The sequence below is a fragment of the Alligator sinensis genome, unplaced genomic scaffold (assembly GCF_000455745.1).
Source record: "Alligator sinensis unplaced genomic scaffold, ASM45574v1 scaffold832_1, whole genome shotgun sequence".
Taxonomy (NCBI): Eukaryota; Metazoa; Chordata; order Crocodylia; family Alligatoridae; genus Alligator; species Alligator sinensis.
This window is the reverse complement of record NW_005842057.1, coordinates 2,036,860-2,054,986: the sequence shown is the minus strand read 5'-3', so window position 1 is coordinate 2,054,986 and position 18,127 is coordinate 2,036,860.

Here is an 18,127-nt window from a genome sequence, read left to right as displayed (position 1 = left end):
AAGGAATCTCCCTCACCCAGGCCTTCCCATCCTGTAATGGGCAGGGGCGTCCCTTGGAACTGGTGAAAAAATGATGCAAAGTACAGATTTAGCAAGTTGGCTTTTTCCTGGGCGTTGGTTGTCAGTTGTCCCATCTGGTTTAGCAGGAGTCCAATGTTGTCCTTGCTTTTCCTCTGGCTCCCCACATATCTAAAAAAGGACTTTTTATTGTCCTTGATACTTTTAGCTAGTTGGAGTTCAGTCGCAGCCTTGGCTTTCCTGGTTCACACCCTACAGGTCTGGACCAGTCCGGAATATTCCTCCTTGGAGGTGGATCCCATCCTCCATCCTTTGTAGGTATTTGTTTTTAGATGCAGGAGGTCTGCTAATTCCTTGCTGAGCCAAGGAGGCTGCTGTGCCCTTTTGCTGCCTTTTCTCCAAGATGGGATCGACTCTGCTTATGCATCCAAGATAGCTCCCTTAAGGAGCAACCACTCATCCTGAACTTCCCTCCCCTTTGGGCCGTGATCTCTTAGGGACTCACTGACAAACCTCCTGAGCTTGTTAAAGTCAGCTTTCCTGAAGTTGAGGACTTCTGTATTGCTGACTGACTTGCCAGCTTTATGGTGGATGGTGAAGGTAATCAGCTCATGGTCGCTGTCACCCAGCTTCCCTTCAATTGTTAGGTCACTGATTAGGTCATCCCCCATTGCCAGTACGAGGTCGAGCAGCACTTTACCTCTCATCAGCCTGAAGACTTTTTGAGAAATATAGAGCTCATCCACACATATGAGAAAGCTTTGAGACCATTCGGATTTGGCCGAGTGCTCTTCCCACAAGATGTCAGGGTGATTGAAGTCTCCCATGACAACCATGCACCGGGAGCATGCAGCCTCAGCCAATTCCCTGGTGAACTCTTGGTCAAGCTCTTGATCCTGGGTCAGATGTCTGTAGTAGACTCCCACCATTGTGTCCCCTGTGCTGTGTTCCCATGGATTTTAACCCAGAGGGTCTCTAGTTGTCCACCCTGGGTGCCAATGTCAGCTTTCAGGGATGCATAGCTTTCCTTGACATAGAGAGCTACACCTCTGCCCCTTTTGTCCACTCGATCTCTTGGACCGATACTCTTTAATGTCTTCATCAGCGACTTGGACGAGGGAGTGAAATGTACTCTGTCCAAGTTTGCAGATGACACAAAGCTATGGGGAGAAGTGGACACGCCGGAGGGCAGGGAACAGCTGCGAGCAGACCCGGACAGGTTGGACAAGTGGGCAGAAAACAACAGAATGCAGTTCAACAAGGAGAAATGCAAAGTACTGCACCTAGGGAGGAAAGATGTCCAGCACACCTACAGCCTAGGGAATGACCTGCTGGGTGGCACGGAAGTGGAAAGGGATCTTGGATTCCTAGTGGACTCCAAGATGAACATGAGTCGGCAGTGTGACGAAGCCATCAAAAAAGCTAATGGCACTTTATCGTGCATCAGCAGATGCATGACGAATAGATCCAAGGAGGTGATACTTCCCCTCTATTGGGCGCTGGTCAGACCGCAGTTGGAGTACTGCGTGCAATTCTGGGCACCGCATTTCAAGAGGGATGCGGATAACCTGGCCAGAGAAGGTCCACTCGTATGGTTAAGGGCTTGCAGACCAAACCCTACGAGGAGAGACTGGGGCACCTGGACCTCTTCAGCCTCCTCAAGAGAAGGTTGAGAGGCGACCTTGTGGCTGCCTATAAGTTCATCGATGATCTATTGAGGTCCTTTCTGACCCTAACATCTATGAATCTATGAAACCTACATGCAATTTGGTTTGTGAACCTGCCCCTTGCTTTGCTTTTATTTTTAATTATCTCTTTCTCCTAGGCCATCTGCTGCTACTACAACTAGGGCTCACAATGTAAGAGGCTTTGAGGAAAATCCTGTACTATGTTCACTTCACAATCTAGAGGTTTGGTGTCCCTGCAACCTACAGTATTGGAACTTTGAAATATGGGAAACTGATTTCCACACACTCCTCCCAATCTTACCAGGAGATAGCTTTTTAGTAAAGCTTTTCACATAACAAACATAGTACCCTTAAAAAACCACCAATTGAATGGTGCCCTTCTCTGCAATGTAAAGCACATCAAATTAAGTGTATTCAAAATATGTTTATTAATTAATACAAATGTGTAGACATCTCAAACTAATAAAAGTCAATAAATTCAGTGAAGTGTCCTGATTCTCATCCCAGACCAATCCTATACCTCAAAAATTCTGTTGAAGTCTGTATAGCTATTCCTATTTCATACTAATTTAAATGAAAGTAAAACTTGTATTTAACTCTGCCCCTCCTCCACATAAGCATGATAAGAAATTTTCCATTACATTGTCACAGGACAATAAATGGACAAAGAATCATTCAATTTAGCAGATATGTGCAGTTTAACTCTTTGCAGATGGAGGTATAAGAATGAGATGTACCTTGGGCAAAGTTGAAGTGCTTCTGGTAAGGGATTGATGTTAACTACCTTTAAATATTGACACTTAATAACTCAACATTCTGTAAAAAAAAAAAAAGTCATTGTGTATTTTATAATAATGTTGAAGTGTATAAAAATTACCAACCTACATTTTTCTAGCTTGAAATCATTTCACACTATATTGGGAAGATTACTTATGTCAATACAAAGGAATAATCAGATTTATATCTGCTTGCTAATAATGAATAAAATGAAATAATACTTCCAGTGTTTTACTCTGTGGCTTTATACAAGTTATTTATAAGTTTCTCAGATTTTAAAGCCAGAAGGGGCTGTTTAGAGTCTGGCATTCCACATGAGACAGGTCATGGAATCTCATTTAGCTACTCTGATGCTGAGCCTAAACACTTGTGTTTGACTAAAACGTATTTTTTTGTCAATCAGTTCTCAGATTCTTAACTTGGGAGATAGACCTACATACCTAATATTTAAGTTGTGATACTACATCAGAGGCGAGCAATTATTCTGGGTGGAGAGCCGCTTAGCAAGTTTTGGCAAGCTGTTGAGGGATGCATGGGTAACCCTGCCCCTTGACAGGTGCCCTGCCTCCTGGTCACCATCTTGGGACCAGAAGTCCCGACCTGACCTCTGCCCCTTGCCACCAGAAGTCCCTCCCCTTGCCCCTGAAAGTACACCTTCAGAGAAGAGGGTTTGCTATCTTAGAACCAGAAAAAACAAATTATGTACTAAAAATCAAATGCCCATAATATTATATTTTAATTCAATTAAAAATATATATTTTTGTCCTGATACCTGTGTGTTTGTACTTTATATGTAGAAATGATTGCATAATAGCTCAAAATGCAGTCTGACTCTTGTATAGTGTGTGGGGTGTGCAGGGGTGTTGGGAGGTATGGGTGGGTGGATGTGGGGTTTGTGGGGAGCTGTGGATGTATGTGTGTGTGGTATTTGTGGGATGTGGGATTGTGTTTGGAGGAGGGTGTGGCTGTGGGGTTTGCCGGAAAGGTTGCAAAGGGGGAGCCAGCTGGGCCCCCTCATGGCCGTGTTTGCACTCCAGCAGTTCCTGCTGCTGCCAAGAGGCTGGGCGCTGCTGGGGAAGGGCCTGTCAGGCTCAGGGGGGCAGTGCAGGGGGCTTCCAGAGCCAGTGGGGGTGGCATGAGCTGGTGGGGACGTGGTCTGGGACATGGGAAGCCCAGGGAGGTGGCGTGCAACTTGCATCATGTGCCAGAGGTTTAGGGTGGCAAAGGCCTGGCTGTCCAACCCCCAAGGGTGGCCTGGGGGTTGCCACCATCCCAGGGGGAAGGCCCCCCCCCACCCCTCAGGGCACTGGCAGCCTGGTGTCAGCTCATCCCCTGGCCCTGGGACAGGTGGGGAGGCTGTGCCAGGAGCCGGAGCGGAGCTGCTTTTCTGCTTCAGAAGCTCCTGAAGCTTCGAAGAGGCTGGGGGCCCTGGGGAAGCTCCTGGACAGCCCTGGGGATATTGCGGGGGGCTGCCCAAGGCTGCTGAGGGCAGCACGTGGCCCGGGACGTGGGAAGCCCAGGGATGCGGCGCAGAAGTTGCATCCTGTGCCTGAGGCTTGGGATAGCAATGGCCTGGCTGCCCTGCACCATGGGTGGCCCTGGTGGATGCCACAACCCTGGGGGGAAGGCCCCCCCCCACCCCAGCCCACAGGGTCCTGGCAGCCTGGCAGCAGCTCACCCCCTAGCCCCAGGATGGGCAGGAGGCTGCGCCAGGAGCCAGAGCAGACCCATGGCTGCTTTTTTGCTCCCAAAGCTCCTGCGGCCTCCCCAAACTTCCTGTGCCTTGGGCCAGGACCCTGCCAGGTTATGCCACCCCCAGCAGCCTTGGGAGGTGACCCGCACTGCTCCCAGGACTGGCCAGGAGCTTCCCAGGGCCCCTGGGCTCCTCACGTCTGCAGGAGCTTCTGGAGCAGAAAAGCAGCCGTGGCTTCACTCCCGCTCTTGACGCAGCCTCCCTGCAGGCCCTGGGGCCATTGAGTGAGCTGCTGCTGGGGGCCTGTGGGGCAGGGGGGCCCGGGCCTTCCCCCCAGGGCAGCAACACCCACTGGAGCCTCCCGTGGGGGAAGCAGCTGGGCCATTGCTGCCCCAAGCTGTGACTTTCCCTGGGTCCTACTGCCCCAGGCTCCTGTCGCTTTTGACAGGAGCCAGAGGCAAATAAATATTAATTTTAAAAAAATTTCTAGGGGCCCCGTGGGCCAGGCAGAATGGCCTGGCAGGCCAGATCCAGGCCATTTTGTCCACCTCTGGACTACAGTAATGTTTCTTTGAGGCCAGGTTTTATTCTGCCTCTTAGGCATGTAAATGGACTTAGATGCCTAAGTGTGGGTTTTTTTTTTTTTTTGAGACTCATAGGATGACAATTTTTTTTTGATAGGATGAAAATTACAAAAGTAGATGTATTTGAGGGACTTGAATAGGGTGGAATAGAATTGTAATTGAGTCCCTATGTCCACTTCAGTTGCAAGTAGGTAGACTAGGATCTGGCCCTAAGTCTTTTGAGATCCTGAGATTTAATGTTCAGTAGAGGTGTGTACTGTGAATGTTCTCTATTATGATCTAAATGGGATTATTAATCAGTGTGAATCACAGAATCACTCTTGAAGGGTCACCTATCTCTCTCCACTGTACAGATGCAGGATTTGCTGTTCTTAAACCATTCCTGACAGACGCCTATCTACTTCTTCTTAAAAACCTCCAGTGAAAGAAATTCCATATCTTCCCTTGGCAGTTTGTTTTATTGTCCTTCTGACTTTACAGTTAGCTTGTTTTTTTCCTAAGATTTAATCTGCATCCGCTTTGCTGCAATTTAAACCTTTCTCCATGTACACTGCCCTCTGTATCAAAGAACAGTAATATGTCTCTAGCTTCTTTATAGCAGCCTTTCAAATATTTGAAAACTGGTATAAAGTGTCTACTTAATCTTTTCTCCAAGGAAGGCCTTCAGTCTTTTCTCATACAGTTTGCTTTCCAACCCGTTTCAACTTTGCTCCTTACTTCTGGACTCTCTCCAGTTTCTCTACCACTTTCGTACAATATGGTGCCCCAACCTGGACACAGGACTTCAGGTGAGACTTAACTAATCTTGTGTGACAAAAGCAACATCAGAACAAACTCTTCAGTAGTGTCCCTAATAGAGGGGAAATTTGCCCATTAATTATAAACTCTCTAAGTTTTAAAAGTTGATATCATGTTATAGAAAAGAGGACAAAAGTGTTAGATACATTTCTAAAATGTTAACATTTTCTACAGAAAGTAATAGTAAATATTTAATGTTGTAATTAAATCTAATTAATGTAAAATTCTTTAAGTTTTAGATTAAAAATTCAGAGATTCTCATTACTTTTATCTGCTTTAGACTGTGTGTACCATAAATTATTTGTTACTCATTTTCATAAACATTTGATGATATTTACTGTATATACTTTTTGAAAAAATATTTTCCTTTAATTGTAACATATTTGGGGTAGCGACTATGGTTTTGAGTGTACCTAAGAGTGAGTCACTCTCAAAGCATTCAGTTATGCAGTGGGTTATTGTTCATGCCATACTGGTTGTACAGGAATGTTTTGTTTGCCCTGTCTCCTTTAGCTTTGTAGCAGGAAAAGGATCGTGGTGCACAGGAAACCTTCATTTTCATTCTCTTTAATAGAAGGTCTGTACCATGTAATCTAATGTATGGTTTCCATCTCTAATTAATATGATTTTAAAGTGATTAAATAAGGCTCTCTGTATAGTAGATGCTGGGATAGTTCGTCTCAAGGCAAAAGCCCTTGAAATTGCTTTTTTTAGTTTTTATGTCTCCTTCTTTCTAATTATATCTGCTGTCCCGATGCTCTGTAATAAACAATATTACCATTATTGTCATAATTCTGCTCTGAGTATTATTGTCTATTTAAGGAGTCTCACTCTGAGTAGATTTTTAACGGAATCTTTTACAGTAAACCTTGTAAGGCCAAGGCCAGGCTACTATTTGTATGAATTCCTATTTAGTGTATTTGAACAATAAATGCTATTCTATTTACTGAATAACCATAGCAGCTATCACAAACTTATTTTTAGAGTAGGTATGGTAAAACCTTTATGGGTGGTAGTTGTTGCATGCAGCGAATTATATGTGCAGTAAATGCTGGAAGTGATTACGCTGTGTGACTGGATACCTGCCTGCCAAGCTCAGTTTTATAAAAATTCTTTGAAAGCCATTAAAAGTTTTATCCCATATATTACTGTTATAGAAATGTTATGGGAGAACCTATAAACTTTGATAATTTGTCAGGTAGGAAAACAAACTTGACTCATGATTTGCTGATGCTTTAACATAAATATTTGGACACAAACAATTGTAACCCGGGTGCACCCAAGTATGTGTGTCTCCCTGCCCAATTGGAGGGGATAGGTGGCCAGGCAGGAGTGCTGAGAGAGGGGTCTGCTCTTCAGGCCAGCCACCTCTATTCTCTATAGAGTCAGGCCAGGACTCAACAGCTTAACTATTTACAGATGTATTAGTATCAGGTAACAATATGTACAGACCTACAGGAGAATAATGGTAAGTATACACAATATTCAGATCACCAAAAACCGTTATGCTGCACAATTAGAGGCCCCAAGGGTCACACCACCTCAAAGGGCATGGGTCCCTATGCAGGTAAGCAGCTGTCAGTAACAGGTAAGTATAACAAAAGTAAATGAACAACAGGTAACAACAAGTGAACCACAGGTGAACCCACAGGCAAGGTATCAACAAGGGGTGCAATAGGAAATATACATATGAACAAGCAAGCAACAAATCACATTATGGATAACAAAATACGAGGTGCTATTTACAAAATATAAGGTGCCCATGCATCTCTCACAGTAACAGTGTCACAGTGTATACTGAATTCCCCTCTGATGACTGGGAGTCTGGGTACAGCTCCAGCAAGGAGAATAAGAAGGAATCTCAGGGCCTCTCAGCCCCTTGTGGGTTTGACTGGGATCCTATCCCCACGGGGCTCTAGGCTGGTTGCCCCTCCAAGGGGCATCCTCCCCTGTGAGAACCCCTTCCCTGATAACTCACAGCTCCTTGGCCGAAGCAGGGTCTTCGCTACCCCAGCTGACGTTTCCCTCAACAGCCATGGGATCAGGCCTCTGGCTCCAGCTGACCCGGTGGCTTCCATGAAGCCCTGTGCCTCACTGCAGACACCAAGGACTCTGCTCTGCCTTCTGCTCAGGGTTGAGGCTCAGGCCACCTCCTGTGGCTCCAAGGCCCAGGTCCCCGCTTGGGACCCGCCTGTGCACTGATGCATGCATGGGAGTCCTGGCCACATGCCAGGAATAGATGGCCCCGAGCTGCCTCGTGCAGCTCCCAGGGTCTGAGCACCGTGCAACGTTGTGTGCACTGGGCCCCGGCCACATGCCAGGGAGGGTGCACATAGCACCCAAGCCTCTTGCTCCCAGGGTCTGGCTCTATGTACCAGGCTGGGCATCGAGAGCCCTGGCCTCATGCCAGGGGTTGCAGACCCAAGCCTCTTGCTCCCAGGGTCTGGTTCCATGCACCAGGCTGTGCACCAAGAGGCTGAAGCCCTATACGCCGTGCTGCGCACTGACTGGAGCTGGAACCATCCACTGCTCCCCACCACTGCCAGATGGCTTCAGGAGCTCTTCAGGGGCAACTGCATTAACCCTGCTGGGCAGCTCTCCCAGCTCTTCTAAGCTCTGTTCTCTTCATTGTCCCCTGACACATTTGCCCTGTGCAGGGCACGCTATTCCTTTTTATGTATCCTCTATTTACTATTTACTTTTTACATTTACTATTTACTTTCTCGTATTTAAATGCCTAGTTTTACAAATAACGAAAGAGATAATGACAGAGACATGAGCTGGGTCTTTTTTGTTTGTTTGTTTGTTTGTTTGCTTGGAGTTTTGGGGGTTTTATATAAGTATGTGTTAATGTAAGTAAAGGAATCACAGTCATTAATGTTTTTAGAAATCAGATGGATGGGTCATCAGATACTTAAATTATAGGAGTAGTATTCACCAAGCTAATAAGGCCCCGTGTGGAGCCTTGCCTCTTTCATTGCACACCTGACAAGATACATATATCCCTGGGTAGCTCAGTTAGCCATGCATGCGTGCACAGCGCAGCATGTCTTTATTCCACATGTTGGGGAAAAGTTTTAAAAATGCATAGCAAATTAAGTGTCAGCAGTCAGCCAGCAACAGCAGTTGGCAACTTGCTAACAAACTTCTGTCCCCTTCATATTGAAAAAGGGCTAGAGAACTACTGTGGTTCAGGGTTTAGATCTGCCAGGCCTGTAAACACAGCGGGAAATTTTATTCCACATTCCCACTGTTTTAACAGGGTTTCATTTTATTATCCAGTGTAAACAGATTTAAGAGGGTCCTCATAGGGGTTTGCATTGGTTTAATTATGCAGTTAATCCAGAAACTGCAATCAAATAGCTGACCCACTCCAGTGCATGTGGATTCTGAAGGACAGTCTTTCCACTGATAGGAAGGTTTTCCTGAGGAGTTAAGGTTGTTTCTCTTTTTTTTAATCACAATAATTCTACCTACGACCCTGTTAATGTACTGAATAATTTCTCTGCCTTCTTAATGCTTGACTTTCAATACTTGTAAACTGAACACGTGCATCTTTAGCTAGTGCTTAGCATGTAGAAACCTAGCTTCTTAATCAGTAGACAGGGGGCGTGGGGTGAATTTTGACGTCAGTGGTAGAACTGTTAGACACACGCCTTTCAGGACACTTGATAGTGTAGCAGCTTGGGCATTATAAACATCAATGCACTATACTATTCAGTTTACAATATCCACTGTGGCTTGAACATGGCATCATTTTTTTAAAGGATGCTGCACTCATGATATGGTGCTTTTCAGAAAATTACTGAACATGTGCTTAGAACCACATCTCTTCTCAGACAAGCACAGACAATTTCTGGCATTTGTTGCTCCCTCCATATGCAGGTTTCTCACAGATATCATGGGAGGTTCAGGCACATTAACACACCAGATTATTAGAGGGTACATCTGATGTGCAGATCAGAAGCAGGCTCTTAGCTATTATTACCATGTTACTATAATGTATTTTCCCCATGAGCGCAATGCCATTGGCATGATATAATCATCAGATTTTTCATTGCACTTAAGATAGCATTTATAATATTAAAATACTTTCTTGAATCATATTTTTCCCCTCCAGCCAGTGACAGTGGCAGTTTCTTTCTAATGGCAACAAACTTACTTAAGCATTCCTCTTATGAGCCTTATGGTGAAAATCCTTCAGGAGTGAAAACCTAGCAATGACCATTGCTTTCTTTGAAGTCCCACCACTGGATTCTGTAATTCTGATAAACAAGGACTCATAAATCCTTAGACTGATTACATATTCATGTTTGTATATTTATAGTTAATCCCTGCAGGGAACCTGTAGGAAACATGATGTTAAAAAATATCCCCCAAAATAAATAATTTAATCCTCAAACTGGCAAATATTTATCACTGGTGTATTGGAAGGAGAAAAATAATGGTAAAATACCAGGATAACGTGCATTCCTATGTTAATATTTATAGGTTTTTCTTTGAAGTCAGTGGAGTGAATGTACAGTTAGACTATACCAGTGGAACGTTTAAAAAAAATTCAGAAACTGAAAAGCAGAAAAACAAGCACAGGAGCAACAAAGATTTCTGAAGAAAAGAACCAAAAAGGCTTGCCATATTCCTTAGTGTGCTACATCCTTAACAAGAACAAACCCCCTTATATTATGATCTGGTATAAATACCAAGACACTTTATGTCATAAATAGCATTTGTACTGAGACTGAGCCATATGCGAATATCTGATGTGCTGTGAATTCTGGCCTATGTTGTGCCTTCTTAAGAAATTTCCCTTGTCTCTTACCTGAAAATAATTATCTGTAACAACAGTGGGACAGAGTTTTTTATATATTGCTCAAATGGGGTGCATCTACCCAAGACATCTACTGCAGAGCTGCCTAATTAGCTCCACAGTAGTCTCAGTGTTTACATGTGCAGCCCTATTAGGTCTCAGAAAACTAATGAACTCCGCCATACATTAGTATTTGTAAACATAAGTGCTGTCCTGTGGCAGCATTATTTACTGTACAACAATCCATGTGTAGATGCTGATGGTGCTGGTTGGGGCATGAGGGGGCTGGAGTTTATTCTATCACATTAATTGTATGTGTAGCTGCACCCACAGAGTAGCCCTGGCAGAAACAAGCTTCTTAAAAAGGTCCTGTGGCCTTCCATGCTGTACTCTATGGATCAGTTTCAACTAGGGGAATAGAGGACCATTAATGCTTTGTGCAGAAGCTGTTGCTTAGAGATTTTTTTTTTAATTTGCTACCAGTTCTGCACATGCCACTGTCACAATGGATAGGTAGCAAAGCGAATGCAACCCTGTGTCCCCTTTGTCTCTGTCTTCTTTGGAGCATTAAGAGGAGGTGTCTTACAATAGCTTCAAGCTAATAGAATCTGCTCTTCCTGAGATGACACATTACCTGAGTGTGTCATTACCTGACAGAGCTTGAGTATGACCATTGAGCCCATGATCAGTCCAGGATCCATAGACCTGTGTATGATGGATGCAGTTGCCCAGTCCAGGGGACTGAAGCCAAAGCTACAGAGGGCTTAGAGGATGTTCTGTCCCCAACACATTGCTTAAATTCCACTCTCACCCAGTAGGACATCACCAAGTGTCCCCCCAACAGACACTGACTTCGGATTCATGCAGTCTTGTGTTTATTAGAGGATGAGTAGAAGAGATAAATAAAATACAGCTTAACTAGTGGGTAAAATCCTGACACCCTGGTCCTTTTCAAAGAAAACATCTAGCCAATTCAACAGCACTTAACAACTTCAAATTTTTTATACATGAGTTTAATGTAAAATATATTAAGATTCGCAGCTGTGTGTAGCTCCTTTGCTGTTTTCTTTGTGTTTCCTTGATTTTTTTTTTTTTTTTTATAAACAAATATGACTGTTGTTAGCCTGTAAAGTGGTTTCCCCCAGGGATATGATAGAAGTGCCACTTGCTGGAGTCATTTAAATATTGAATGGACAAAATGTTTAAGAATAAACTAGGGGGAATAATGTGTTTCTCCCTTCTGCATTGTAAGGGAGAGACACATGATAACCTAATGGGTCTTTTTTTATCTCTAACTTCCTCTGTAATTCTGCAAATATTTCAAAGCAGGTTTCCAAGTGCCAGTGAAAGAGCTTCATGTTGTGGGGGGGAGGGTAATTTTTATAACTCAGTGCATCCCAACTTCATGAAAAATATGCAAATAACCTTCATTATAACCCATATCTAGTCACAACATGCAGCAAACATAGTGCCAAAAATGAATGCATTCATGGCATCTTTTGGGTCCTAAGATCCAATTATGTCTTTTGTTGTTCTTTTTAGCCTTTCTATGTCAGCTGCCTGCTCTGTAAAGTTACTGATTACTGACCTGTTGGCAACTTTACAAATCAGCTTTGAAATGCAAGCTGTCAGTAGCTCTTGAGTACCCCAGTCCCAGGTTACCAAGGCCATGAAACACTGCATTGAATTTTTAATCTGTTTTCCCTCTGCTTCTGCCTAGCTTTTCCCAGGTTAAGGTCAATTCTGAAACCAGCTGAATTCTTTAATAATCACTGTCTTTACATTCTTCACTGAGGGTTCAAAAGAAAGAACAATTTTAGTCACATTAATATTAATTCTTTTACTGTGGGGGCTTATTATGGTGGCATACTTTCAATTTAAGTATTCATAGCTAGATCACAAAGTGCATTACAGTCTAGCCACAGTATTGCCATACGAAGGCTTGAAAAAACCACTGTTATCACAAAATCTCCTTTTCTGCCCCGACTTTTAAAATCAAGTAGTGCTGTCAGCACAAGCTAATGAAAGATGGGTTGGATGAATGGACTGTAAAGTGGGTAAAAATGGCTGGATTGTCTGGCTCAGAGGGTAGTTCAATGGCTCAATGTCTAGTTGGCAACTGGTATCAAGTGACTGGTTTTGGTCGATATCTTCATCAGAATTGTGGAAGATGGGATGAAGCACACCCTCAGCAAGTTTGCAGATGACACCAAGGTGGGGGCAGAAGTAGATATGCTGGAGGGTAGGGCTAGGATTCAGAGAGACCTAGACAAATTGGAGGATTGGACCAAAAGAAATCTTATGAGGTTCAATAAGGACAAGTGCACAGTCCTGAAGTTAGAATCGAACAAACCCATGCACTGCTATAGGCTGAAGACTGACTTGCTAAGCAGCAGCTCTGCAGAAAAGGACCTGGGAGTTACAGTGGACAGGAAACTGAATATGAGATAACAGTGTGCCCTTGTTGTGAAGAAGACTAATAGCATACTGGGCTGCATTATTAGGAGTGTTGCCAGCAGACTGGGGGAAGTGCATATTCTATTCGGCACTGGTGAGGCCACATCTAGAGTACTGTGTCCAGTTTTGGGCCGCCCACTACAGAAAGAACATAGACAAATTGGAGAAAGTCCAGCAGAGGGCAACAAATATGATTAGAAGGCTGGGGCACATGACTTCTGAGAAGGGGCTGAGGGAACTGATCCTATTTATTCTGGAGCAGAAAAGACTGGGTGGCTGTGTCTACATGAGATGTTGATAGCATCTGTACAAGTATTAAATGACTGCACAGTAACCAGACTCTTCATGCCATACAACGCTACTGTGCAGTAGTAATGAGCTATTTTGCAGTCAGTATCTGAGCTCCATGTGGCCAGTGGGGATTTAATAACAGCCTTCAGCTACCTGAAGGGTGGTTCGAAAGAGGATGGAGCTAGGTTGTTCGCAGTGGTGGCAGATGACAGAACAAGGAGCAATGGTGTCAAGTTGCAGCAAGAGAAGTTTAGGCTAGATATTAGGACAACCTTTCTCATCAGGAGGATAGTAAAACACTGGAACAGGTTACCCAGAGAAGGTGGTGGAATTTCTATCCTTGGAGGTGTATATGACTTGGCTAGATAAAGTCAGGGCTGGGATGATCTAGCTGGGGTGTAGCTTTGAGCAGGGGGTTGGACTAGATGATCTAAGGTTCCTTCCAACCTTCATTTTCTTTGATTCTATAATTCCGTCCACATAGTTTTCTATCTCTAACCAATCTATGAGAAGGAAAAAACTTACCGTCTCTGATAAATATCTATTAGCTCACCTGTCTAAATTTGGTTTATTTCATAACTATACCAGCAAGCTTTGTTCTTCTTCTAAGCAGGCTGTCTGCCTAAGTAGGCCAGACTAGAATGTGCCTCAAATTTACTGTAAATTTGGGTTTAAATGTAAAATATTTCAGTCCTAATTCTCTTTTCAAGTTTCTTCCATTAGCATTTTTCTTTCAAAAATTTGCTTGGATTTAATGAATAGCTGCTTATTTGATTTCAGGAGTGAATAGGTAAGTTATTTTTTTTAATAGGCTACTTTAGTTTACCAAATATCATAGAAGTTGTCATTCATTTGCCAGTAATCAAGGTTTGGTGAGACACAATAATAGTATGGGTATTACCTATGATTATTACCGGAGAATCTCAGACTCTCATGATATTGCCATTCTGCTCCATAGAATGAAAACATTGCCATTATTTTCCTGTATTACAGAAGAAAGCAGAAAACTCTACCCACAGCAATAAGAAGTTTTCCATTGTAAGCATCTCACATTTTGTTTTCATCTGCCAAACAAATAGGTCCCTTACCATTCAGGGTTTTGAGGGTCCTTTGTCCATGCATTGAAGTAGGACTTGGCCTCTAGGCACTCCTATTTTTGGAAAAACAGAGGTGAGTTTTCATTTCTTTCCCTAAATAAATTTGCGTCACTGTTGTAATTTCACATATACATACATGTAAATTGCTTGAAACTCATTTATATGGTTAATATTATATTTATTTTAAGTAATTATTAATATTTTTTGTCATGGCATGCAGAGCAGGATAAGTACTGTACATATATGGTTTCTCCTCTGAAGATTAAAAAAATAAGGTGCAAAATATATGAACAAATAAATCAAATCTTGCTTTAGGTATGTAATGCTAGGCACTTGGCTGATTTCAGTGAGTACACAGAATCAATGCTTCTGGACATTAGTCCTTCTTAAGTGCCTAGCATTAGATGCCCCAGTTCAAAAAAAATGTCATATGCTTATTGTGCTTTACCATTATATGGCACTCACAATGTAATATTATAATCAGATTATTCCTATATTGATTTTATAGATAGATTATTTTTCAATACAACCTAGAGCATAGTTTTTAGTAAGTAGAAAGACAAATATAAAGGTCCATGAAAGACATTTTGCAATTTTTGCTAATTCTTAATATGCTGTCACTATTTGGAAGCACTAGTAGCCTCGATGGAGAAAAGAGAGCTCCTTCATTACTGAGTGGAGTTGTAATGAGTCACGAAGTCATAGTGCAGTGTGCTGCCATTGCAATGACCTGTTTTTGTTTGTGACAACATCTCATAAAAATGAGTGATCTATAGGCAAATCACCCGCACAGACCTTACAGGGCAAGGCCAGACCAGCGTGTCATTTTTCACGCAACTCCTTACTTGAACAGAGGCATTGTGACTCTGTGTGATGCTTGTGTGTTTTGGATTAAAGGAGCTAGATCCTATTTCCCTTTACATGCCCAAAGGACACTTGTGACTAGGTAAATGCCATACAGTCTGTGATTCCATTTCACCCTCTGGAAGGTGAAATAGAAGGAGCAGCCTCACATGTGTTTGCCCAAAAGATTAGTGGCCAGGGCACTCGCCAGAAAGCAAGAGATCTAGATTATACAACCCCCTGACTCAGAGGAGGTTTGCACTTACATCTCTTGATTCTCAGCACTTGGTTTTAAACACCAGAGCAAAAGTTGGGCAATTCCCAGTTCCCTCTCTTTGGCGAAGGTTTGTCAAAAGACACAAAAATGACCACCTTAAGACAGCCGAACACATCCCACATGAGTTCTCACATGCCATAGTCTCTCTTTGCCCACAACCCTGTGGAGACAGGGGATGTGACTACAGAGGAGAATTTGTGGTCCAGATGGCCCTGTGCTTTCCCAGGACTGGGCTATGCTTATGTTTCTTTTGGCTGTTCCAGGCTAGCAAAAGTTGGGTCAAACATTGGATGAGGTCCTGTAATCCAACTCCAAGAAGCATCAGTGAACAGAGGCCAGGATTTAAGGGAGGCAAAGGAGAGCTTTAAACCCATCTTTGCACCTTGCCCCCTCACGCACTGCCTGTTGGACAAAACCAAGGATCTTGACCTTATCTCATTTTCCCACCCTTGTCTTTACTGGATGCTTAAAGGGATTACAGCATGGCCTGTCTCTGCTCAATAAGCTGCCCACCTCACATCGAGTAGGATGAGGCACGGGCTTGTAATCAGCTCTCATTCGACTTGCCTGTAACTAACCCAAGTGAAAGGAATTCCAAAGAAGCTCACCGAGCCTGTGAAAGCTGCCACAGTTTGTCAGGTGGTCCCTTTTTTCCAGTATTATGCAAGGTTCTGATTCTGCAATGATAGTAACTCCTGTCATTGCTTTGGTCTCAAGAGAAGCTACTATTAAATAGTATATGTTAGTTTAATATTAATAATTGTCTTAACAAGTTCATACATTTACTGGTTTTCATCTAGTAAAAGGGAGCTATTCATTTTTCTCATAAAACAACATTTCTCTGAAGGGAATTTAACAGATGTAACAGAGTTGACGGCAGGTGTGGCATAATGAAAGCAAGGTACTTTGAACTGTCAGTGGCTCTCCAACTGCTCTTTGTATTTCTCTGGCAGAGGTGTGCCTGTTCCAGTTCAAAACAGCTGCTCTCTCACAAATATACTCTTGGCTCCCATTCATAGTGCAGCAAGAAAAAACAGGGCTTTGGAAAAAGAAAAAAAAGAGAAAAAATGTCTAGACCAGGTAAAACATGTCTGTACACCAGCAGAATTTTGAGGAGACAGTAGGATCCTTACTGTTTTATACAACTTGCATTATTGGCATTTTCGAAGGGTGAAAAATAAAAAGGGAAAAATTCATTAAATCTGTATAATCTAATGTCAGGAAAATGCTTATCGGGTGACCCCATACACTCCCCTGTAGAGAACTGTTGTCCTATACTATATTTTCTGGTTCTTTGTCCAGTTCAGTTTTAAATGATGGGAGTGATAGGGTTTATGCTGCCTCTCTAGGGCAGAGTACTTTGTAGCTTATTAGATAAGAGATATTTCCAGATAGTTAACCTATGGTTAGCTTCCCCTCATTTTATCCAGTTATTCTTAGCATTTCCTTTTTTTGTTACTTTAGTAATTTTTCTCCATTCTTGCATTTCACTTCCTGTATATATTCACAGGCATTTCTCTACATGTTGAATCATTTTAATTTTTCTTCTAGCATCAGCTTTTCCCCTATTTACTTCTGTTGTCCTTTTCTGAATCCCTCCAGCTCTGCCCATATCTTCCTGGCCGAGCTGCGGAGACCTGTCTGTAATATTAATAAATAAAAAATGGATAATGCTACAGTAGAAAGGTTTCTTGGCATGGGTTTGGGATGACCTACATAACTCTCAAGTGGCAAAGTCATAAAGTAAGTTATGCAGGTTACCTGGAATTATTATTAAAACCTTCACAGTGCGAGGTGATGTATTTCCTATGTCACGTGTGGTACAGATGCCATAATTTTAAGAATGGCTCAGAATGGCAGGTGTTTGGGATTTTTTTAATGTCTGTTGCTTCTACTCTGGTTTATTCTGTCCTTAATTTTCTCTTCCAGCCTCCACTACTGTTTTTCCAGAAGAAATAAACTGTTTTCTGACATGATACGAAGAAGTCCTCTTAGTGCTGTATAGTTCTTTTACAACTAAGTACAGGATTGTGCAGGTTGCCTAGCCTGCTGGTTCTGCAAATGGGCTTTTGCTTCCTGCAGAGCTCCTCCACCAGTTCTTTCAAGTAACTCAGTCTTTAGGCAACAAACAAGCCAGCAAACAAACAAACAAACAAAGCAAAAATCCTTCTGCCCTGGTCTGAGTACTTGAGGAAAAGCCTTTTGGCTTTGGCTCCCAGCACAGCAGCTGGGTCCCCTTTTTATAGCCAAGAGTTTAATTCAGAGCTTGCTTCCTCCTCTCTTGCTTACCCTTCTGGGAACTTTTTACAGCTCCTAGCAGGACACTCCCTGCCTTTCCAAATGCCTTGCAGCTGGCACCCTCATAAGAGCTGACTGTTCCCTCTTAAAGGAACAGACTGCCCTATTACAAGGAAAAACTAGAGCTCTTTTGAGAATTGGATAAGGATCCTGGAACACACACTTACCCACCATGGATAAAAAGGGATTGTATTTGTCAACCATAAACTATCTACATTGCCTATGACACCTGTGAGTACCACCCAGAAGTGCCCTCTGGTTGCTCCTGCTCTGTGCTCACCAGCTCCTGAGAATAAGCCAATGCCTTTGGCATGCTTATGGGAGTGGCCATGCTAACATGGCTACACTGTTTCAGTTTTAGGACTTGGTGGGCATGTCTACATGTGCAATGTATGTGCCTGAATTTTCTGTGCGGAACACTCAGGCTCATTAAACTGAACCAGGGCATGCATCTACACATGCACCCAGGTTGGGAGCAAATTAAGCCTGAGAGGAGCAG